The following is a 24,402-nucleotide window of genomic DNA, read 5'->3' on the forward strand; positions in this document are numbered from 1 at the left end:
ATTTTTACTATTCGAACATATCTGAAATAAGTGATCGTTCGACATGAAAATTAGTCTACTTTGCTTATTTTTATTCGCTTAAGTCGTATGGTATTATATTTTGGGGTAATTCTTCCCATTTTAAAAGGATGTTTTTGGCTCAGAAAAGGGCGGTTCGGGCAATAAGAGGTGTTAAGTTCACAAACCTCTTGTCGACCTCTGTTCGCGACTCTGGATATTTTGACATTGGCCTCTCAAGATATATACATTCGTTACTGTCAGTTTTTGTTAACAATATCAGATTATTCCCCAGAATAAGCAGCTTCCACTCAGTTAATACTCGGCAGAAATGAAACCTGCATTTGGATCGGACTTTCATATCTCTTGTGCAGAAAGGTGTGCAGTATACTGCTGCATCCATTTTCAATAAGCTACCACAAAAATTCAAAATTCTTAGTAGTAATTAACGCGCCTTCAAATCCAAACTGAAGAGTTTCCTCATGGGTCGCTCCTTCTATTATGTCGCGGAGATCCTTAAAAAAATAAGCTGATTCTTGTTGCATTGTTGATTTCGTGTACTTAAACTTATGGCTTGACTATTTTCGGGTTCATAAACATTTTATTTTTGTCTGTTATTACTTTTACATTGTAATTTCATGTACTGACACGTTCCATGACCTTGGTGATTTACTCCTTAATTTGGTCCTGCGAAACTTGACTTTTAAATGAAAATAAATACAATGAGATAATTTTGCAGGTGCTTCAAATGGTACACATGTCTACTGTCTATGAATATGTTGTTAATACTTACTAATAAAGAAGCAATAAATTAAAACGTCATTCAAGATGCTTCAATTTTTCACGCAGCTCAATATTTCACATCATATCGCCTGAACTATTTGTCGTACAGTGATATAGTTTTGGAGGTACACTCAGCGAAAGCTGTAGATACCGTCTACGAAACGTGTTGCGAATAGAATTAAAAGCAAGGAAATAATAAATTAAAATGGAATGTTTCATGCAATAGCGAAAACTCAGTAAGCGCTCTTTCTTTTGTCATTTTGTAGGGGTTGCCACAAAGAAAAAAATGTTTCGTAAAGGTTTGATATTATATGTCAAGTTTTGTTGCAGAGCACTGAGTGCTCTCATTGTCAAATGCTGAATGAATAAAATATGGGCATTCGAAAGACGTGGGCTACACTCAGTTTTCACCACCACAACTTTGACAGGCACCAATATATGTGTCCTATATGTTAATTAAGGGCATAAGCTACGCAATTCCAAATTGCACAAATTTCATACAAATCCGTCCAGTCCTGGAATAACATACATACATACTAACTCTCTCTCTCTCTCTCTCTCTCTCTCTCTCTCTCTCTCTCTCTCTCACACACACACACACACACACACACACACACACACACACACACACATAAGGTAATACTTACTTCCTTAAACGTTGATGGCAGTATCAGTATCATGATAGGTGAAATGCATGCGTTTGATAATAATAATAATAATAATAATAATAATAATAATAATAATCATTGTATTAAGTCACTAACGTTAGTCATTCGGGACTGGACGAAGTGTAGCTACACTGACTACACACAGTCTGAACATGATTCCTATAAGTATCGGTACACATGCGATAAATGATTTTCCGTCTACTTTGGCGCAAGCGGCGAAAGCTTTGTTATAACCACTCTGCATTTATAAATTTTTATGCGTCTGACCCCTTCCGGAGATTGTTCTAAATAGGATACGTGCACAAGCGCTGAAGATGGTGCTATGACCTTCTGCACAGCTCTACCACAGTTTTTAAACGTGCCTACTGCTTACTTCGTGCCAGCAGCTTTCTCAGGTCTCGGATACTCATGTTTCGTTTGCGGTAGCAGAGGCTACTTACGTAATTAGTAAAAATCTATCAACATTTCTGTTAAGTTCGTTTACAACTACAAATTTCAACACGTAATACACTGTGAAGTGGAACATATTACTATGATTTAGCATTTCTCTGCGTAATATACTGATTAGGCCTTCTGCATAAAGTTAGCATTAGCGTTCACAAGCGTCGATATCACCATCCTGTTGCACAGGGCTGTATTCTAGGAAGTTTTTGTGTGTACATCCTTGTGCCAGGAGGTCTGGGAGACTACGGCCATTCACTATTGTAAGAAAATGAAACACCTACAGTCATCCTTAGGATGTCATTTATTGTGTAGCTACCAGTTTCGGCGCTTCACTACACCATCTTCAGGCCTTAGTTGATGCTGAAGGGGTTACCACGATCCATATATACGACGCATCAGAGGCCAACAAATGGTGTACGCAGACTAACTGTCAACAGTTGTTTGCTGGAGAGGGTGGTACGGTAGCTCTGTCCCGCTCTGGAGACCACGGAATCATGTCACGTGACCCTAAGGTATCTCCAGCGTGCTGCCTGCTAAACGTATGTGATAACTCCGGTTGTGGGAATAACTAGATAGATTATAGCCTGAGTATCTCACTACAGCAGATATCCCTTTCTGACGAAGCAAAATGGGTTGGACTGTTGACTACTGTCCGGTGATCACGAAGAACACGAAAGTATTTCTTTAAATATTACAAAGCAATAATACTGTGATTATCTTTGTATAAAACAAATTTCCGAATTTCTTCTTTGCACTATCCCTATTGTTTGTGATTCATTTCCGGGATTGTTTCCAGTGCCAGACGTTTCAGAAAGCCCACACCATCGCTTCTGCCTAGGGGCTAAGTGAGTGTGGACCACTGTTCCCAGGTGTTTGAGGATTTCAGAAAGCAACTCTGTAAGCCATGACGCCTTGCCCTTCCTGTTTCCCACATCAGATACAGATCCTCAGTCGACCTTCAGTGAAGGTGACATTTGTGCGCCTATTCCCCTGTTAGTCACCAGTGAGCTCCGATCAGTGCGTCTTTCCTTTCGTGGTGTGTGTGTGGGGGGGTGGGGGGGGGGGTTGCGATATTCCTGAGAGACCGAAATCTCTTGGTGTGCTATACCGTCTCTGTCGAATATCCGTTTCGTTCATAGTGTTGCCTGCATCTTGACCCACGTTGTACCTCCGATGACGAAGTGTACTTCAAACTGTTAGGGATGAGTAGTTTTGCACTCTGCACTGAAACTTACGGATAGACACTGGAGATGCGTTACGTGACACTTTGCAGGTTTAAGATCGTTGGGATTAGTCTATAATGAAAGCGTGGCTTTAAGGTATGCTTTCCTCTGGCAACACAATGAAACAATTTGTTAAATTTAATTAGACCATTAATTAATCTATACAAAATATGATTAATAATGGGACCTTAAGGTCAGGCCTCTTCGATTTCCTTCATACTCGAAAAATAGTCTATGAAAATTAGAAGATTCTAGAGCGCTACTGAGTATAAAACATTTGCAGCACAATAAAAGTTTCGCTGGTAACTGAATACGGGGAACAGTGACTGGCAACGTAAATGAGGATGAGTGTAAGGTTTGCAAATTTGTTTTGTCCTTCTTAAGTGAAAGTGATCTACGAAAAATGAATGAAAAAATTCTGTATAATACTGATAGTTTTCCGGTCAGAGTCATGTTCCATGGGTGAATTTGCCATCTTAAGATTCTTTGTTGGCACTATAAATAGTAAATAAACAGTGTTGTCTTTAATTATTTGTATGTTCCTCTTTCAGTCACTGTTATTTCCTTTATGTTAAGTTTAACAGAATGCAACGTGTTTCCAGCATGTACTGCTCCTCTTCAGGCGTTTATACCAACAGGAAAGTGTTACTTAAAAGTAAAATGTCTTAAACTAAATTAAGATAGGACTTCGTGTTTTTTGTACGCTGCTGGTGCGACTGTTGAGGCACTCCGGCCAACCACTGCCCTCATCCCTCCAAATACTCCAACAGCCACACCAGTCCTACCTTAATTTAGTTTAAGACATTTTATTTCTAAGTAGCAATTCCCTGTGGGTATATACGCCTGGATCCGAGCAGAACGTGCTCTAAACGCGTTGCAATGTGTTAAATTAAACATAAAACACATGAAGTAAGTTGTAGCAGAAAACACAAATAACTAATTATTCCACAAAGTCACAGTTCCCAAAGATATCCAGTATGGCCGCGTCCCGATCTCGAAGAGTCTTGAAAATTTTCTTAATTTCCTTGTCCGTCTCCGAAATTCAGAGGTTCAAACTTCACCTACTTGCACACGTAAAATACGCACGTAACATTCGGTGCGAGGCGAAAAGGAAGTTGATGTAGTGACTTCTCTGTTATCATCAGAAGGCTATTGGGAATTCCATGTTGCATCATTGAAGTGTAAGCCAAATTTTTGTGAACGCACAATCCGGTCTGAGGTGTAATATTAGTTTTGCGTTATTTCAATTACACGTAAGTAACAATCAAAATTTTACTGGCTCATGAAGTGCTTTTCATTCGAGTGACATGCCCTGCTGTGTCAGGGAAAAAAGGCAATCAGCATTAAAGGGTTTCTATCTGTGCACAACAGAGATGCATATGCTCCTGTTTCAAAGAATATGAGTGAAAAGTGATATACGAGCTGCCTCATTCTATATTCCTCAGCAGCTTTAAAAACTTTCCGACAGCTTTTGGCGTGCTAACATATTTGCTCTCTTTTATGCTGACTGAGTGGCAGTGGGTAAGAGATGGGGAAGTATTACATAGTGGAAGATGATAGACGGTGGTTGTGATATAGAAAGAGGGAAGGAGGAAATGAGAGCCAGTGGCAATGAGTCACAATCACAACGAGGAAGAGAGACAGTGACAGCGAGAAAAGACAGTAGCAGGGGGAACGAATGAATGTGACAATAGCACTAAGGGACAGCAAGAGGGAGACACTTAGAGTGAGAATATCAGTAGGACAGAACGAAGGAGTCTGTAACTATGTAACAGGACACGATGGCAATTAGAGAGACACAGGGAGATAATGACAGTACGTTAGACTGAATGCGTGAGTGAGAATGGGTAACTGGGAGTGCATAGGTACAAGTGACTTAGAACGATGGACTAGTGCGTGTGAGCGACATACACTCCTGGAAATTGAAATAAGAACACCGTGAATTCATTGTCCCAGGAAGGGGAAACTTTATTGACACATTCCTGGGGTCAGATACATCACATGATCACACTGACAGAACCACAGGCACATAGACACAGGCAACAGAGCATGCACAATGTCGGCACTAGTACAGTGGATATACCCCTTTCGCAGCAATGCAGGCTGCTATTCTCCCATGGAGACGATCGTAGAGATGCTGCATGTAATCCTGTGGAACGGCTTGCCATGCCATTTCCACCTGGCGCCTCAGTTGGACCAGCGTTCGTGCTGGACGTGCAGACCGCGTGAGACGACGCTTCATCCAGTCCCAAACATGCTCAATGGGGGACAGATCCGGAGATCTTGCTGGCCAGGGTATTTGACTTACACCTTCTAGAGCACGTTGGGTGGCACGGGATACATGCGGACGTGCATTGTCCTGTTGGAACAGCAAGTTTCCTTGCCGGTCTAGGAGTGGTAGAACGATGGGTTCGATGACGGTTTGGATGTACCGTGCACTATTCAGTGTCCCCTCGACGATCACCAGAGGTGTACGGCCAGTGTAGGAGATCGCTCCCCACACCATGATGCCGGACGTTGGCCCTGTGTGCCTCGGTCGTATGCAGTCCTGATTGTGGCGCTCACATGCACGGCGCCAAACACGCATACGACCATCATTGGCACCAAGGCAGAAGCGACTCTCATCGCTGAAGACGACACGTCTCCATTCGTCCCTCCATTCACGCCTGTCGCGACACCACTGGAGGCGGGCTGCACGATGTTGGGGCGTGAGCGGAAGACGGCCTAACGGTGTGCGGGACCGTAGCCCAGCTTCATGGAGACGTTTGCGAATGGTCCTCGGCGATACCCCAGGAGCAACAGCGTCCCTAATTTGCTGGGAAGTGGCGGTGCGGTCCCCTACGGCACTGCGTAGGATCCTACGGTCTTGGCGTGTATCCGTGCGTCGTTGCGGTCCGGTCCCACGTCGACGGGCACGTGCACCTTTCGCCGACCACTGGCGACCACATCGATGTACTGTGGAGACCTCACGCCTCACGTGTTGAGCAATTCGGCGGTACGTCCACCCGGCCTCCCGCATGCCCACTATACGCCCTCTCTCAAAGTCCGTCAACTGCACATACGGTTCACATCCACGCTGTCGCGGCATGCTACCAGAGTTAAAGACTGTGATGGAGCTCCGTATGCTACGGCAAACTGGCTGACACTGACGGCGGCGGTGCACAAATGCTGCGCAGCTAGCGCCATTCGACGGCCAACACCGCGGTTCCTGGTGTGTCCGCTGTGCCGTGCGTGTAATCATTGCTTGTACAGCCCTCTCGCAGTGTCCGGAGCAAGTATGGTGGGTCTGACACACCGGTGTCAATGTGTTCATTTTTCCATTTCCAGGAGTGTACAGTTAGGGAAGCTTGAGGGAGCGAGGCGAGTTGTGTGTTAAAGCCCGACTTTTCAGTCAGCCTTTTAAACAGGAGCATATTCACTTTTTTGTGCTCCGACAAAAGTACCACACTTTTCTGCTTGTGCGTATATGAGAGAACAATGAGGAAGTTATTTCTGAGCTGACATTTCAAAATTGTTCTATGATACACCCGCATGTAGAATAAAAAAGAGGAAAAACACTTAAAACAGAATTTTGTAACAATGTAATTATAATGAGGATCAGACGTGACATTCACAGTCAATTTATTTTATTTCAGCTTGTTTTCTCATTCACATCGATGTCATGTACTGCTAAAATAATGGATAAAATGCATACCACTCTTGCAAATATTACGAACTTCAGACAATTTCCATAAATTATTTACAATATAACACTGTTAAGTACTGGACAATAAATGAAAGTAGACGATTAAATATTATGTGGAAAAATATTGATTTCTCTTGGTAAATACAGTATGTAAGGACAAGCGGCTCTAGAGCGCCTGACTCTGTATACTGACCCGCGTAACACAAGAGTGTGGAGATGTTGGTTGACACTACTACGAGCCACTTCCAGAAACCTCTGCTCCTCTGGAAGGATGGAAGATCCGTCAAGCGCTACCTGGCAATGTGCCTTTAAACTGAGATTATTGCAGTATGATTTTAAACCGACATTATTACACACAAGTAAAATATTGCTCATATGTTTACGTTATAGACGAGTAAATTTCAGCAATAATTTGCTCGATATCGACATCTCCATCTACAACTCAGTTCCGCAAACCACCTTACGATGTGTGCCAAAGGGTACTAAATGTAACTTTCACAATTTCCTGTTCCACTTGTGAATGGTTGGGGTGAAGGACGATTGTTGCTAAGCTTCTGCGTGAATTCTAACCTCTTTAATTTTACTCTTGCGGCATTTTTGCGAGACTTAGCTATGAGGAGTCAATATATTGGTCAACTTTTGTAGGAAGGTACACACTTGGAACTTTAACCGAAAACCATACTCTTTTGCAACGTCTGCCGCAAAGTTGGCTGAGCATCTCCAAAGCGATTTCGAGCTTACTAAATGAACCTTCAACACATCGCGCAAACCTTATTGGGATTTTCTCTATTTCATTCATCAATCCTATATGATACAAATGGCAGACTGACGATTAATAGGATTAACAAACAAGGGTCTTGAAGCCTACTTTCTTTGTGGATGCACTACACTTTCGTGGATATCTGCCTCACCTGCGATTAGATTTATGTTGTCGTTCCACTTACAAACATTTCGTACACATGCAGAGTGGTTATAATTAAACTTTTACTACTTGTGAGGGCCCTCATGTTATCCGAGTGATCGCAGAACACTGCAGCTTCCTGGACACATTTGTAAGGACATGGAGAAAAGAGGTAACTAACAAACATCTGATAGAGAGACATTTCAATTTTAACATGAAAGGACAACATTTGTTAATTGCGTACCCTGTTTACGATGCAGGGTACAAATGTTGCTGAACCATCTGCATCAACGACAGTCTAGAACCGCACTACAGACACCATTTCAAAGCTGTTCGCAGCAATTTTCGGACGGTGGACCATGGAGTATTCAGTTTCCGTGACACAGCTCGTGCACTGTTTGACGATCGCACTGAGTACAGAATTCTCAGCTAAGGCAACATTAACGTCTTCAGCAATTTGTGGCTCAATTGGCCGACGGCGTCTCCGTATCCCAGGTGCATTTCCCAAATCGCCAGTTAATTCAAACTTTCGAGTCGTTTCTCGATCGAGGTGCACAAAGAGGACCTCTCATTATTCCTGTAATGCATACATACTTGTGAAGATTAGCTGTAGTATGGTTGTCATTTTGGTATAAAACTTTACTAGATAAGCCCTGCTCACCTTGCCCATATCCATGTTGACTATCCGCAACTACATACACACTGATGCTAGTGTTTCAACCCGACTTTACAGCACCAGTACTGCCACCTAACGGCAACTCAGGACACTAGCATTATTAACAACGCCAATCCTGCAAACACACAGTCCGAACATGATTCCTATAAGTATCGGTACCCATGCGATAAATGATTTTCCGTCTACTTTGGCGCAAGCGGCGAAAGCTTTATTATAACCACTCTGCATTTATAAATTCTTATGCGTGTGACCCCTTCCGGAGATTGTTTTACAATCATGTAATCTATAATAATGTGTCTTTCTGCCTGTTTGTGCAGAGCCCATTACATTTGTTTAAGTTGACGGCAACTGTCAGTTGTTGCACCAAGCGTCGATGCAGTCTTGGTATTCCTCTATTCCACTGCAATTTTCTAGCGTTACAACTTCTCCATATTCAATAGCACGAACAGTGAAAAGCGACATGAACCGAAAGTAAAGCTCCTGTGATAATCCCTTTGGATAGTCTCGAAATCTGAAAATTTCTCTCCATTTTCAATGACATGTTGTGTTCTGTTAGCTGGAAACCCCTCAGTCCAGTCACACAGCTGTCTGATATTCTGCATGTTCGTATTTTGGTCATTAGGAGGTAAAAAGGGTACGACTTATACACGCCTGGAAATTGAAATAAGAACACCGTGAATTCATTGTCCCAGGAAGGAGAAACTTTATTGACACATTCCTGGGGTCAGATACATCACATGATCACACTGACAGAACCACAGGCACATAGACACAGGCAACAGAGCATGCACAATGTCGGCACTAGTACAGTGTATATCCACCTTTCGCAGCAATGCAGGCTGCTATTCTCCCATGGAGACGATCGTAGAGATGCTGGATGTAGTCCTGTGGAGCGGCTTGCCATGCCATTTCCACCTGGCGCCTCAGTTGGACCAGCGTTCGTGCTGGACGTGCAGACCGCGTGAGACGACGCTTCATCCAGTCCCAAACATGCTCAATGGGGGACAGATCCGGAGATCTTGCTGGCCAGGGTAGTTGACTTACACCTTCTAGAGCACGTTGGGTGGCACGGGATACATGCGGACGTGCATTGTCCTGTTGGAACAGTAAGTTTCCTTGCCTGTCTAGGAATGGTAGAACGATGGGTTCGATGACGGTTTGGATGTACCGTGCACTATTCAGTGTCCCCTCGACGATCACCAGAGGTGTACGGCCAGTGTAGGAGATCGCTCCCCACACCATGATGCCGGACGTTGGCCCTGTGTGCCTCGGTCGTATGCAGTCCTGATTGTGGCGCTCACCTGCACGGCGCCAAACACGCATACGACCATCATTGGCACCAAGGCAGAAGCGACTCTCATCGCTGAAGACGACACGTCTCCATTCGTCCCTCCATTCACGCCAGTCGCGACACCACTGGAGGCGGGCTGCACGATGTTGGGGCGTGAGCGGAAGACGGCCTAACGGTGTGCGGGACCGTAGCCCAGCTTCATGGAGACGTTTGCGAATGTTCCTCGGCGATACCCCAGGAGCAACAGCGTCCCTAATTTGCTGGGAAGTGGCGGTGCGGTCCCCTACGGCACTGCGTAGGATCCTACGGTCTTGGCGTGCATCCGTTCGTCGCTGCGGTCCGGTCCCAGGTCGACGGGCACGTGCACCTTCCGCCGACCACTGGCGACAACATCGATGTACTGTGGAGACCTCACGCCCCACGTATTGAGCAATTCGGCGGTACGTCCACCCGGCCTCCCGCATGCCCACTATACGCCCTCGCTCAAAGTCCGTCAACTGCACATACGATTCCCGTCCACGCTGTCGCGGCATGCTACCAGTGTTAAAGACTGCGATGGAGCTCCGTATGCCACGGCAAACTGGCTGACACTGACGGCGGCGGTGCACAAATGCTGCGCAGCTAGCGCCATTCGACGGCCAACACCGCGGTTGCTTGTGTGTCCGCTGTGCCGTGCGTGTGATCATTGCTTGTACAGCCCTCTCGCAGTGTCCGGAGCAAGTATGGTGGGTCTGACACGCTGGTGTCAATGTGTTCTTTTTTCCATTTCCAGGAGTGTATATAATTTTTCATTTTTTTAGATTTCCCCATAACGTTGTAGTTAAAAATAATATTAATAATTATTAGTATTGAACTCGCTTTGTAACTTATGCAAGAGATACTAGATTGAGCTATGCGAGTTTTGCAGAAGTGGTATGTTTTACAATCTGTCGACTGGCAGACCAAGTTTTTGTCTATTTTTCCTCACTTTTCTCGCTTAAAGGCAAACAACGTAATATGTAAATGAAACACACGATACAATGGATCTGTGAAATCCTTACGATAACTGATAAAAAAATATTTTTTTTACCTTTCCTTAATAATCGTTGTCAATGGGCTACGAGACGAGCTGTTTTCTCGCAATATCGTAGGGGTTTCAGGTGGAATGGTGCCCTGAAAATACCATAGAGCGTGTTCTCGGTATTCGTCGCATGTTTGTAACATCAGTCTCAACGTATCAAGTTACACAATTTTTCCCTGATCTCCTGCAGTCAGTATTTTATGAACTTTTCGTCGAAATGGTGACGTTAATTACTGAAAATTGTAACGCTCTTGAATTTACAGTACAAAGTGCCGAGCTGAATTTTCTTCTAACCCTCTCTAACAGAGACGGAAATGATTTACGAAATTATTCAAAATAATTCCCTTTTCCAAGTTTCACATAATTTCCTGCCACAAAGGTAGTACAAACTATAGTACTAACTCTTCCCACTCTTATTAGAACTACTTTTCCTTTTTCATTCACATGACTAGTTGACTTGTATGTACAAAAAAAATTAAACCACATTTAACAGTATTTCAAACATTACAACAGTACAATAGCCTTTTAGCATATTCAGTAATGAAATTATCTTATTAAAGATAAAATCTGGCTTTGTCTGTTCTTGCAGTGATATATAACATCGCACATGAGTATATGGCAACAAGCAAAACTTTGTTTTCGTTTAAAAGGTACCACCAGTAACCGAAATATCTTTAGCATGTTGAAATATTTCTCATTCATTTTTGGAAGATTGTTAAAAAAATTCCATAAATGATATTACCTCAACTTTGGGACTGATTTTGCGTATTATTACATAAAAATGTATGTAATTTTATTGAAAGAATAAATAAGCCATCTCAATATGTTTAAAGATAACAATATTAACAACATTAAATGTACAACAAAACACTCAAAATATTCACCTTTACAGACCTGTTCGCTCAACGCTACTTTGCTACTCATATTCTGTGCAGTAGAATCTGATAAAGTAACTCATTAACAAAGCAGCAACTAGAATATAGCAACAATGTATATATTTAAGTTTATAGCACTTCTGTCCTCAGCCGCCATGCTTTCAATTTAGAGAAATTTCGTGAGAGTGAAGTTACGTTTAATCATATGATAGTTACAAAAAAAATGCGATAACGCATCTTTCACTTACTGACCCTTTCACTTACTACCGCTTCCTGTTCCTTTCACAATCTAAGAGCAATGTGTAGTAAAATTACGATCGTCTAACAAAGTCAAGAAGCATAGTTTGCCAACATGTCAACACACATTAACAATAATTTGTCCAGTAACTGTGCAACTATGTGCACCCTGTTTTTAGAATTTCTGATTTCCCAGGTTTTTTCACTATATTTGTAGCAAAGAAAAGTGTTCAATAGAAAATATTTGTTTTCCAGTTGCTATGATAAACAAGACTGCCGTTTAGTGTCCATGTTTACTGGGTAGTTTTTTTGTTATTTTGATCCACACTAGCACCTCTCAAATATGGAAAGCAAATAGTTTTCTGTCGAGGAGATGTATCTCAACATGGGGAAGATGAAATGATACTCACTGGTCTTAAGGCATGTGTTTTAGACTCCACATTTGCTAGACATTTTAATCTTGCTTTGGTCCATACTACAACATTTGGAAGTTTGTCGGTAAAATTATGGTTCAGTCTGCATATAGACATTTTACTACGTAAATGTAAAAATCGACCTTCCGCAGATCTTAGAATTATACACAGACGATGATAAAGTTTTAACAGAGACAGAAAATAACCCACAAAAGGGAATTTATTTGCTAAGCAAAACAGCAAAGGGCTAAAGGATGACTATACTGACTATATCTACAAACAGGACTGAAAAAACGTCTTTTTTAGGACGTGACAGCATAGGAAAATGCAGTAGTAGAACAGGTAACCCAACCGACTCATCTGGGATGTGATATCACATACGGTTATAAGAAATATATAGCCAAGAAAACAGCAAAATTAGGAAACGAATATGGAATAATAAACAGGAAGTTGAAAAAGACACAAAAATGCACGAATTAAGCTTTATAAAGTAAAGACCGTCCCCGTACTGCTGTGCGAGAGTGATTCGTGTGTCATATACAAGCGACAAGAAAGTAAGATCCAGGCAGTTGACATACTGTTCTTCTTACTGATGTGGAAGCTTGTACCAGAATAGACAAATTAAAAAACAGGGACATTAGCAAGGAATTAAACATGTTTAACGTAAGAAACAAAACTAGAAAAAAAGAAATCAAAGAGAGTGGAGTGATTATCTCTGGAATGACCAGGGAAGAGGTGGGCACAGTAACAGGAAAAGGCCTAGTACCTGAAGTTCAGAAGGAGGAGAAAAAGAGTTTAGGTTTAGAAGAAAGGCGTCATAATCGTTTACATTATGTGAGATCAACCATTAAAGGTAACGTTAATACCCGACACTTAAATATGTTTACTATGAAGGCAGTTCATTTCTGCTATCGAGGAGTGTTGACAAACCTAAAACAACAGAAGATTCTGAAACGTTTGAAGCTGACACATGGAGATACGGCGGTAGCTGCTTGAATCGTTTTAACTTTTATGAATGTGCAAACAAGACGTAAATGCATAAACAGTAAATTTTGTGATGATAGTTTTCGGTAACAGGTGAATCACTGCAGGTGGGCAGGCGAGTAGCGAACAATGTAGCAGAAGGGCGCCGGATGCCCCAACACATCGGCTGTGTGGGCTGCCAGCGCGAAAGCCACTGGCGTGGCGCCCTTGCGGCCGCCTGTGAAACTAGGCCACCCACCACACACGCCTGCCGGCCGGGTGTGCGCGCTGCCCCTGCGTGGAGGACACCGCGTAAGTAATCACACGGGAGCTCCAGCGATGTACAGTACACCTAATCCAATGAAAAATCTATCAATCGGCGCATGGAAACGACATAAAAGTGACATGATTCGAGAGCTAATAATATTCACTCCTTCTTGCACAAATGAATTACCTACCCTCTATTGAAAAAAAAAAAAACAACAGAATTACGTTCTTTTGTGGCAGACATCAAGTACCGCAACTATTGACCGACACACCAAGCCTCAATAGACATTCTACCTACTTTTGAATACCCCCAGTAACTTCAATAAATGACCTAGGACGAAGTCCTTGTGAGCAGACATGATTGGAAGTCTCGGAGAGTATTATAAAACCGAAAAGAACTTCAGTACAGACTGAATGGGCGTGATTCTTTACAGTCTCAATAGACTTCCCCGTATATGCACGTGTCCTCAACGCAAAGCTGAACAAAACAGGCATGTTTCCCATTCATCCGATTCAGTACCGTCATTGTGAACTCCAACAGGAAAAGTTTACTGCTATCCAGTGCTTCACAACTACGTATGAAAAATAAAAACTATTTGTCAATCTACGTATTAGAAACAGAATCTTCTGTAATTCGCGCTAAAAAATATAAAATATAAACAAAGTAGAATATCTCTCTTCCTTCGAAGTAAAGATGAAGTATTTAATCCCGAGCATGTGAAGTTTTATTTAGCTGGTACTACTCTCGAAGGTCTCGCAGAGGAAGGACACCGGATATAGAGAAAGTAGCACGTAAATAAACGGTAGGTAGAGTGGTGTGAATGAGAGGAAATTCCACAACAGTCACTGTAGTTATGATAGAAAACACACAAACAGCCCCTAAATTAGTCTCTTTACTGTGCTGGCAGACCCGATTTACAAGACCGTCATTCGACGGTAAATTATCAGCGTAGCAACGATGATGTTTTGTGCCATCGTGATAATCCGGTAAGTATAGCCTGCTATTGCAGTGAATGGATCACTTAGCATCGGACTGTGTATTTACCAACACAGGTTGCAGGTGAGAAACACAACAGCCAATCTAAATCATTTCATAGCCTGACACTCATGTAACCCTCGTTTAAATATCGTAATTCTCTTCATCGACTTTTGAAATTATTTGTTTAGCTCTTGGCCGTTATCAAATGGAACACTTGAAATTTTGACACGTGCTGAAGTACGAGATTTTTCACATGTCAAAGTTCACTATTGTAGTAGTGGACTTTATAAATAAATGATATCAACAGTCGATGCTAGTAATTATGTGGTTTTAATAAAGAAAATATTTCAGTCAGTAGTATACTCGAAAACTTTTTCCATATTCAAGTAACGTTAGCCAGAAAATTGGAGGAAAAATAGTGTCAATTCTTTAATTTCCGTGTTTTCACACAGTCACGACTTTGGTCAGTCGTAGGCCATTCTCGAGTCATAATGTCATCAGCTCCCATCGACGGGACATCATAATATGGCTTTTAGCCACAGAGCGTCAAGTCAGTACCAAATTTCACGTCATACGTCACCAAAGTCCGCTATAAGAGTCTACTGTGTCGGTTCAGGATGTTGGTTAACTGTACAAATTAATCGACATCACCCCACATATTTAAACCTGCATAACGTTCGTATAGTTTTCCACACTATTGTTCACAGAGTTTTGGAAATGTTTCATGTAGTGGTGCTCCTCGGCCGTTTGTACACAGACCGCTGTCACAGGCGTCTGACGGGGAATTCCCCGTGGCGGTCCAGCAGCGAACGGCAGGGGCAACGGCACAGCGGACTCACCTGGGCCCGGGTCGCCGGCGCTGCTTGTTGGTGCGGAGCGGCGCGGCGCGGCCGACGCTACGCGGCACTCGGTTGGTGCCCGCCGGTGGTGCTTGGTGCTCGGTGCTGGTGATGGCGCTGGTGCGCACGCTCGGCCACCACTGGCGCCATGGCGCCGTTCCGCCGCCCGGCCGCCGGGGATCGATACCCGGACCCCGGCGTGTGACGTCACCGGGCGCGCGCGCACTGCTGCCCTCTCCGGTTCACACAAAGCCCGCCGCCGCCGCCGCCGCCGCCGCCGCCGCCTCCGGGCAGGCAGAGCCAGACTCCCGCCGTCTCACATGCCGTCGGGCTGCCCGCCACCACCTTATCACTCTCACTCCTGACCTACACAGTCTGGCTTAACCTACACTCTCCCGCGCCCACACGGAAATGTACACACATGCACCAAGAAAAGAGAGAGTGCTATCGGATTGTAGGCTGGAGAAACCAAGAGGTTCTCGGAATGAATGTTTAACTCTGCAGCGGAGCATGCGCTGGTATGAGACCTGCTGGAGGACGAAAACTGTGTGCCGGATCGAGAGCCCAGATCGAGTCCCGAGTTCGAGTCTCTGTCTGGTTGTCAGTTTTCACCTGCCACGAAGTCTCACCAATAGGTTGTTCAGCTGCCACTCACACACTTTGCCTCACACGCATTGGCCTCTTCCTACTTATTACGTCTTTAAGTGTATATGTTGAGTGTACTGTAATACGAGTTGAAGAGAAGCAGCGCTCAGCCCTGAAAGAAAAAAAAAAGTATGATTCTGAAGGAACTACGTAAATGAAAATCATATGTGAACATCTTTCGTGTGCTTAACTTTCTACTTGTAATTATATTTGGCACCTAGCTCGTATTTTTATAACATCAAAAATAAATACTTGACCTTCTTGTTCATACTGTAGAGAATAGAAACACCAATGATAATATTGCTTTCTTTTGGATCCGGGAGAACACAGACATTTAAAAATCAATTTTGGATCCAGGACGGTAACGAACTAAACGTATCTGGTTCAAAAAATTTTATTCAATGTAAAAACTAAAAATATACCGCAAATTGGGTTTTTTATTGTCTTTTGCAAATAAAAATTGTTACATCTGTAATTAATTTATCGTAATATTAATCTGACGAACTTTTTTTTCCGTCGTACTCCCATAAGTAACGAACAGCTTTCGAACATCTCGTTGACTGAAAATGACGTCTCATGTGTTAAAACACTAGTGTTTAATCCTCTTCATTTTTTTCAAAAATGTTACAAATTTTACATGCATAGCACCTAAGTGACTTCTCACTTGTCCGATATAGTTTGTCACACCATAATCCCCAGGGTGGACAACAGTTCCGAGTGGTTCTTCATATCCGTCAAATTCTTGAACTACTTTGTAAGAAACAGAAACGATTACTCTGACTAATCACGCAACAAACTCCGAAAATACAGTTTTCTGTCAGCAGAAACACACGTCAGATTACAGCAAACTCTAAAGATCAACTTTTGGTTAGTAAAACGGGACAGCTAATTTGCTTATCATCTACTTAAATTAAAACAACACAGATTGGTACCTACAGATATAGCTAAAGTTCGAATTAAGCAAATTCAGCACCACTTCCTATGTTCATCACAGACTCAACAGAACATGATTGACACTGCTGCAAACTTTGAAACTCTCAATTTCCCTGTTACGTTCACTTACTTTCGCTTACTATCAATGTAGACAAACAAATCATTCACTGATATTCCCATTTGTTTTCCGACACGGCAGTATAGAGCTTCTCTGGAAGTTTACTTTCTATTGACTCCTTTTTATGGTAGTTGACTGAAATTAGTATGAGGTCTGTTCAAAAAATTCCGGAAAATTCGTAATTTTGCGCCACTGGTGTGGTTCACACAAAGCCAGCCGCCACCACCACCGCCGCTGCTGTTGCTGCCGCCTGTGTTTAACGTGTAACTGTGAAGTTTAATTGTTCTATTTCTGTTAGTTGTGTTGAATAGAACCTTGTGTCACACAGTTTGGAAATTTATAGATTGCAGAGACAGAGGAGCAAGCTGTCTGCAATAAATTTTGCGTGAAACTCAAGAAAACCTTTACGCAGGCACACCAAATTATACAGGAAGCGCATGGTAATGAGTGTTTAAGCAATACTCAGTGTCACGAATGGTTCACACGACCGGCCGGACGAAAGTTGAAGCTGACTCTTGTACAGGACGCCCTTCGGTGCCTACAGATGACGCACAAGTAAGAAATGTCAACTAAAGTGTGCCAATCGAAGAGTGACTGTCCAAGAGATTGCAGAAGAATGTACCTTTTCAGTTGGATCATGGCATGAAATCCTGACACAGCATCTTGGAATGCATCGTGTGGCCGCCTAGTTCGTCCCACGGTTCATGATTTAACACCAGAAACAGCTTCGGATCGTTCAGATGAGAACGAGATACTCCTTACGAGAATCGTAATTGGTGATAAGACGTGGGTCTACGGTTATGAAGTTGAGAACAAAATTCAATCTTCAGAATGGGACGGGAAAAGTTCTCCAAGGACCAAATAAAGCTCTTGAGGTCAGGTCAAAGCTATGTCGAAAGTTTTCTTTCACTTTGAAGGATTAGTTCATCATGACTTAGTGCCACAGGGTCAAACTGTTAATCGATGGTACTGTAGGGCGTATTGCGACGCCTGCGAGAAAATGTGAGAAGGAAACGGGCTGAAATGTGGCGAGATAATTCATCGCTCTTGCATCACTATAATTCACCCGCTCAGTCATCACCGTTGGTGCGTGACTACTGCAGGAAATCCTCTGCACTCTCCAGACCTGGACTCTGCTGACTTCTCTTTATTTCCAATGTTCAAAGCACTTTGAAAGGAAGTACATTTACAACGACAGAAGAGGTAACGGACAATTAGCAGAAGGCTCTTCAAGCATATCAGCAAAAAGCATGCCGAGTCTACTTCCGGAAGTGGAAACGGCATTGGGAGCGGTGTATCAATTGCGGAGGAGAGTATTCGAAGGCGACCATGCACAGTAAGTAAAAGGTAAGCTTAGAAAACGTTTATGGACAAGGTCCCGGAATTTTCTGAACAGACCTCAATATTTTTATAAGTAATAGAGTATTACAAAAAGAAAGAAATTTAATACTCACGAGTGAGCGGACCGCTGTAGTAATGCTGGCAACAGAAGACAGATTAACAGGAAAATTTGGGATCAATAGTACGAATGACAGAGGAGAGGGGCTGCTGAAGTTATCCAATAAATTATAGCTAATAGAAACGAATATATTATTCAGGGATCACGAGAGGAGACGGTATATTTAAAACAGGTCTGGAATCATTGGAAGAATCTACTCCAGGTCACAGTATAGTGGTTACAAGTGTTTAACACAATGGAAATTTGTCCGGAAGGCAATGCGTTGCGGTAAGTCGCCGCTGATGGCGCTAGAACTACTGTACAGACCAGATGCAAGCGTTGTCCCTTGGGCCAGTGGAGGAGTGGCCATATCGATGACACACCGGAAAAGACACTGTTAAAGCATAGTACGCACCACGTTCGAAGTCGGTGTTGTGTGGCCCCACTCGGCGAGAATGAGCGCCCAGAAGGTCCGTTAAAAAGCAAGAGTATATTCGGTGTGGCCCTAGTACAAGGTAGAACGCGTGACCCACCAGGGGGGAAGCCATCAGAGGGAAACACCCGGCAGGTGACGCAGCGGTGCGGCGGTGCGAAGGCGCCAAGTTGTCTGCACACGAACTCCAGCTCAGACGGAAGCCTTCGGCTACCGGTGCCGACGTCCATGGGATATGGCTGGCTGCCGCATGTGGAACTGCAGTGATGTTCGTCACGAAAGTAACAAATGACTTAGAAAGTGGCGTTGGACATCACGTATGCACATATATACAGCCTGAGATATCTGAGAGCGAAGGTTTGATTTTGGGAGGGGTGATGTATGGGAACCGGACGGCGAGTATTTCTCCTACACTTACACATCCAACCCGAAATTAGTAGCGGGCTGCAGCGGCAGGTCTCGTCATTGTGCGGCAATCACTTGATTTGCTCTGGTTGTCTCGTTTGACCAACTCCTCCAGAGTCTTCCAAGATTTCCCAGCTTCGCCTTTCAGACATGCTGTGTGGTGTCTTACGCGCTGGATAGGTATTTTTGCGAAACGGTGTCTAGACTTCGAGCTGACAACTGTTTTGTCCTCTAAAACGTCGCAGTACGGTGCTTTTCCCCTAGCTACACAGCTAACGAAAATTATATAATGCGAGGGCATGGCGAATTGAAATGTCTCCGAATACTTGATGTATAACCTCTCTAAACTTTTTAAATAAAACGGACGTTTTAGACACGTTAAGCACGAAGCCGTTTCTACTGGGATTTCCGCTGAGTCGGTAGGCGCCCTTGAGGGCGACCACGTGACGTGTGCATGCGAGTGAAATGGCAAAGTTGAGAACCAGAGGAGCGTTTATCGAAAACCAAAAATTGTTACTCTGCATAATAAGGGAAGAACTGCTTTCCACCTTTCTGATGAGCGCCTATAGCAGTTCACTGGAAAAGTAAAACTGTATCGAAAAGTAGCATTGGATCTCTTTTGGAGCACCACCACTGTGAACCCCTTGTATCTGTTCCAAGACACGACGGGACGGAAAGTGTCAGTCACCGCATTTCAGAAAAAAGTTGGCAGATGCGCTCACACGGCATTCATGTGAAGAAACTCCAGTTAGTATCGATCGATGAAGAAGCAAAAATGGAAGAATAGGTGCATATGGTTATGAAAGTTACAAGACAGTCTCAGAAACATTTGGGTTCAAAAAATGACTCTGAGCACTATGAGACTTAACTTCTGATATCATCAGTCATATAGAATTTAGAACTACTTAAACCTAACTAACCCAAGGACATCACACACATCCATGCACGACACAGGATTAGAACCTGCGACCGTAGCGGTAGCGCGGTTCCAGACTGTAGCGCCTACAACCGCTTGGCCACCCCTGCCGGCTAAACATTTTGGGACAATGCACCTAGAAAAATAGCTAAACACGTTGTTACGGTTTGTAATACGTGCAAATCCGATCTTTGTACTGAATATTTTAATGAACCTCATTAAAATTAAACAATTTGTTTTTTTCACCTTGTTATTGATGTTCTCCTGCACTTTTCATGTCCTGACGAAAAGTACATTGTCAGTTCCACTGGAATGACGGCACGCTTAACATTCCACATCTTTCTTCTTGATTTCCACATACTTGGGCCCGTCTGCCGACTCCAAACCGTACACTGTAATATGGTGGTGTGCAATGTAACTATGCCGGTGCGTAAAAAACAACGTGGAGACTCCTCTCCTGTAGCAGGACAATGCCAGACCACACACGACTACTGTGGCAACCGCAACAACCCGACGCCTTGCGTCCATTGTCATCGATCACTCTTCATACAGTCTCGACATGGTCTCATCCGATTTTCGTCTGTTTCCAAAAAATTTAAGGATGCCGTCGAGGACTTCGCTTTGGTAGCGAAGAAGCTATGCAAGGAGACGATAGGATGTGGCTCTGCTAACGAACTCTTCTCTCTTTGGCAGAAATGTGTTCGTGTGACTATGTTGAGAAATAAATTTGTAGATATGTAGAACGAAAATGAACAGTGTTAATAGAGTCTATTTTATTTTAAAATATGTAATGGTTTTCACTTTAAAAAGTCATAGGCGCTGCTTTTCAGAACGCCTTCGTACTTTTCTATCTATTTTAATGAACTGGAAAGTAGATTGGTATTTACATTCTTGTATTTATAGACCTAAATATGATGAAATGAACACTGAAAGCAGGCATCAAAATTAACATGTAACAAAGATGATGGAAAAAGATGATATTACATTAAGATAAAATCTACAGCCACATAATAGCCCATTTGACTTTCTGGAGACCGTCTTAAATTATTAATTATGTCATTCTACGTTAACAACATTCTTCTTCCCTTCTTGAATATCAGTATTATTTTATTTATTTTATAAAAATGGAAATGAAATTCAAGTAATTTGGACGCCCGCTAATTGAGAGTAAGGCCTTACTTTGCAATTTGTGTTTCGGTAAATGGATTACAAATAGTGTGTAGTACCACGCTGCACAAATAAATCCATAAAAACTCTTGAAAAATTGTTTTTGTGTCTTCCAGAGAATGAGGAGGTGTACAAAAATGTGTTCCACAGTACCGGCAAAATGCCGCCATTTCGATGCCGAACCTCCCTCACTTGATTAAAAATGTCTTGCAGTCTGAAGTCAACATTAATTTACCTTCGAGATATGCTTACCCACAATTACAAAAATGCGTAGCATCAGTCTTCCAAATTAAGCTCTTACTAAAAATTATCGTTACACCTCTTCCTCTCTATAGCATTGGTAGCTCGGTTGATAGAGCACTGGATTGTCGCATACTGGAAGATGATAGCCTGACGTCGCTCGTTCGAATCTAGTCAGCGCTAGCATTTTAACTTATTTATAAAACATATCGACAGTCCTTTCATATGGAAACCAAATCACAATTACAAAATTTCGTCATACCGTTTATAATCAGAGTCTTATTGTGTTTTCATTGGCGTTTGCACGCGCTTACATTTGGTTTAGCTGTTCACACTCGTCAAGTTCAAGAAATATTTTCTGTTTAGTATGACCATACATTTTTTGCTTTATTATAAAGATTTTTTTATCTTCGTGCTGCCCAGATGGGTTTCTTAATGTTTAAGCTTCTGAAGTTTCATTGTCTTACATACGATGAAGTTAAGTCTGCTTCAGACACTGACGTTAGTTTACACTCACAAACAGCACATCCCTTACGTTTGTGTTACCTGCATGCTGTACATGGTTGCTATCTCACTGCATACAAATCCTTATCGTTCTACACCTCATTGTACTGTGGGAGATTGGTGATGTCTTCGCTAATAGTAAAATTTCTAATAAAAAGGTAGTTGTTTGTAAACAAAGTAGATGGATTTATCCGCCGTTGTTCACTTCTCAGACTAATATTAATGTGAAGCTACATACAATACATCCCGGCATCGAAATAACTTCTACAATGAATTCTACCTAACGGTATTTTCGTATTTCGTGAAAAGATCCTTCCTGGTTTCTTATCAGTTCTCACATGCGCTGTACGTTGTGCCACTGACAGCGTACTTCTCAGGGCACCTCTTATGATCACTTTGTATAGCGGAAATCAAAACTAAGGTTTGTCAAGAATAATTTTATTGTGCTTTGCGCCATATTTCATGGCTGATAGTCGACAGTCTAGGCATAAGACACCGACCCATTTGCAAAAGTTCACAGTTGCTTAATTTTGAACAGGTCTAAATAATGTTGCAAGGAGCAGGGAAAAGAATGTCAGTCCTTGCACATATCGCAGCTCTAAATGAGTGGAGCATAAACTCGTACATTTTCCTAAGCTGCCCACTATAAGTGTTCGCGAAATTCCTTTCTGTTGTTTCTTAAACGTTGTAAATGCGTTTTCCATTACTAACTAGCTAACCTATTCGTAAAGACCTAGGACCTTCGGCTAACACTGCTGGAGCACACGTACAACTTCGTCTTCACTCCTAGTCTGTGACATCACCAGAGCGTCAGACAATAACAGAGCGTTTTCGATCCCGTGACCAAATCTTGATATTTAATAATTTGAATCTTTAATTTCATAAAAATAAGAGTTATTTTGTGGTAATATTGACCGTGATTTGAATGTTATAATCACTCCAAAGCCAGGCAACCACATCTCAGTTCGAAGCAAATTGACGGCCACGAAAGTATTATTTAAGGCTCCACATATTGCCAAGGTTGTTTCCACTACGTTGCAGACATTTAACTGGAAAGCCCTTCAACTTCTTCCGCACAGACCCGATTTCTCCCTATGCGATTAAAATATTTCTGGAGGCCTGAACAAAAACATTTTAGGCCTTCGAATTGCTTCGAATGACGAGATGCATTCCAGGGTACAGTCATGTTTTCCTACACAACTGCACACATTTACCACTAAAGCGTTGACCGAAAATGTCCCATTGTGGAATAAAGGTATTAACAGTTATCGTGATTGCTTTTGAAATAATAAACAATTTGCTTCGTTTCTCCCTTCTGTCTTCTTTCTGTTTTACTTCCCCTCAAAGTAACTGACGGACATGAACGAAGATCTTGAATTAAAAGGGGGTAGAAAACAGAGATACAGTATTCCATTCCAATTGTTTAATCTATAGATGGAAAAATCAATAATGGAAATAAAAGGAAGGTCCAAGGTTGGAATTACAATTTAAGACGAAAAGATTTCTGTGATAAGGTTTCCTGATGAAATTGTTAGATGTGTGTGATGAATACCAGGACGTGTTGAATGCAATGAACAGTATGGTGAGCCTGGAAATCGGATTGGGAGTAAATATAGTAACGATGAAAACAACGAGGAGTGACAGAAATGCTATGAGCAATAAAGGAAACATCAAATTTGGTGAACACGATGTAACTGAAATGAAGGAATTCTGGAAGCCAAGTAACACACAATGGAAGACGTAATGAGCACCATGAAAGCAGACTATCCCAGGCAACGGGACATTCCTAAACGAAAAAAGGGGTATAAAACAGAGATTCAGTCTTCCATTTCCATTGTTCAATCCTTAGATGGAAAAATTAATTAGTAACGAACACTGACGATAATTAGTAAAAGTAATTTCAAATATGTGCGTTTGGAGTACAGAATTTTATGTATGTGAATTATGGACTGTGGGGAAATCGTAAAAAGAAAGAATGTAAGTGTCTGAGATATGGTTATACAGAAAGATATTCAAAATTAAGTAGACTTATAAGATAATGAATGTGGAATTTCTCGAGCGAATCGGCGTGAAGATGCGGAAAATATTGACAAGAAGGGATAATATGTGTCAAGACATCAGAAGATAACCTTCGTGGTACTACAAGCTGTGGAGAGTAGAAACGTCAGGGGAAGACAGACATAACTGACGGCGTAGGATGCAATCAGTACTCCGGGATGAAGAGGTTGGCACAGGAGACGAATTCGTGGCCCACCGCATCAACCCTTATCAAACAGTCAGGGATGATGAAAAAGATAAAGAG

The sequence above is a fragment of the Schistocerca gregaria genome, chromosome 1 (assembly GCF_023897955.1).
Source record: "Schistocerca gregaria isolate iqSchGreg1 chromosome 1, iqSchGreg1.2, whole genome shotgun sequence".
NCBI classification, from domain to species: domain Eukaryota; kingdom Metazoa; phylum Arthropoda; class Insecta; order Orthoptera; family Acrididae; genus Schistocerca; species Schistocerca gregaria.